Here is a 1,436-nt window from a genome sequence, read left to right on the forward strand (position 1 = left end):
AGCCAGCTAGACAACCCTCTAATGTTCCCTGTCGTTGTTGTTTACATTCCTCTCTCACGTGGTCTGTTTGTAGGCTCTCCGTCTCCGTCTGCGCCGGGAAGAACAGGAGCAACGGTCATCGTAGTTAATTGCCACGTTTCCGCGCTGAAATACAACTCTCCTTCAACCTAACATCCCACATAGTTCTTGACTTATTTTCTCTCCAGATGAACGCCGCGTTCAGCTCAACACCAAAAAATCCAAACTAAACGAACATCGGTCAATTAGTTATTTAATAACTGAAAAAAAAATGCAGAAAATAAATCGCTCAGCACTACTGAGTTTAGAGGTCCAGCAGAGTACAGTAGCTATTATCCAGAAGGACAACAGAGACAAGACAGTATAGTACAGTAGCTATTATCCAGAAGGACAACAGAGACAAGACAGTATAGTACAGTAGCTATTATCCAGAAGGACAACAGGGACAAGACAGTATAGTACAGTAGCTATTATCCAGAAGGACAACAGGGACAAGACAGTATAGTACAGTAGCTATTATCCAGAAAGACAACAGGGACAAGACAATTAGAGTATTTTTAATGCTCCACCCGTAGTATATTAATAATCTCCACCCGGCACAGCCAGAAGAGGACTCACCACCCCTCATAGCCTGGTTCCTCTCTAGGTTTCTTCCTAGGTTTTGGCCTTTCTAGGGAGTTTTTCCTAGCCACCGTGCTTCTACACCTGCATTGCTTGCTGTTTGGGGTTTTAGGCTGGGTTTCTGTACAGCACTTCGAGATATTAGCTGATGTACGAAGGGCTATATAAAATAAACTTGATTGATTGATAGTACAGTAGCTATTATCCAGAAGGACAACAGGGACAAGACAGTATAGTACAGTAGCTATTATCCAGAAGGACAACAGGGACAAGACAGTATAGTACAGTAGCTATTATCCAGAAGGACAACAGGGACAAGACAGTATAGTACAGTAGCTATTATCCTGAAGGACAACTGGGACAAGACAGTATAGTACAGTAGCTATTATCCAGAAGGACAACAGGGACAAGACAGTATAGTACAGTAGCTATTATCCAGAAGGACAACAGGGACAAGACAGTATAGTACAGTAGCTATTATCCAGAAGGACAACAGGGACAAGACAGTATAGTACAGTAGCTATTATCCAGAAGGACAACATGGACAAGACAGTAGAGTACAGTAGCTATACTGTACGAGGCATTTTAAAGCCTTCATTTAGTCCGCCGCTCACTGCTGCATCTCAGGGCTTCAGATATAGAAGACAGATGTTACTGTACTAGCTCACCAGAAAGATTTCTCTCACTGTAAAATAGTCCTGCAGAACGGTGTTTTTGCTGGGACTTCAAGCAGAGGAGGGGGGGGGGGGGGGGGGGTGAGTGAATATTTTCTAAAAGAATGCTTGTCTCAGGAAATT

The sequence above is a fragment of the Salvelinus fontinalis genome, chromosome 1 (assembly GCF_029448725.1).
Source record: "Salvelinus fontinalis isolate EN_2023a chromosome 1, ASM2944872v1, whole genome shotgun sequence".
Taxonomy (NCBI): domain Eukaryota; kingdom Metazoa; phylum Chordata; class Actinopteri; order Salmoniformes; family Salmonidae; genus Salvelinus; species Salvelinus fontinalis.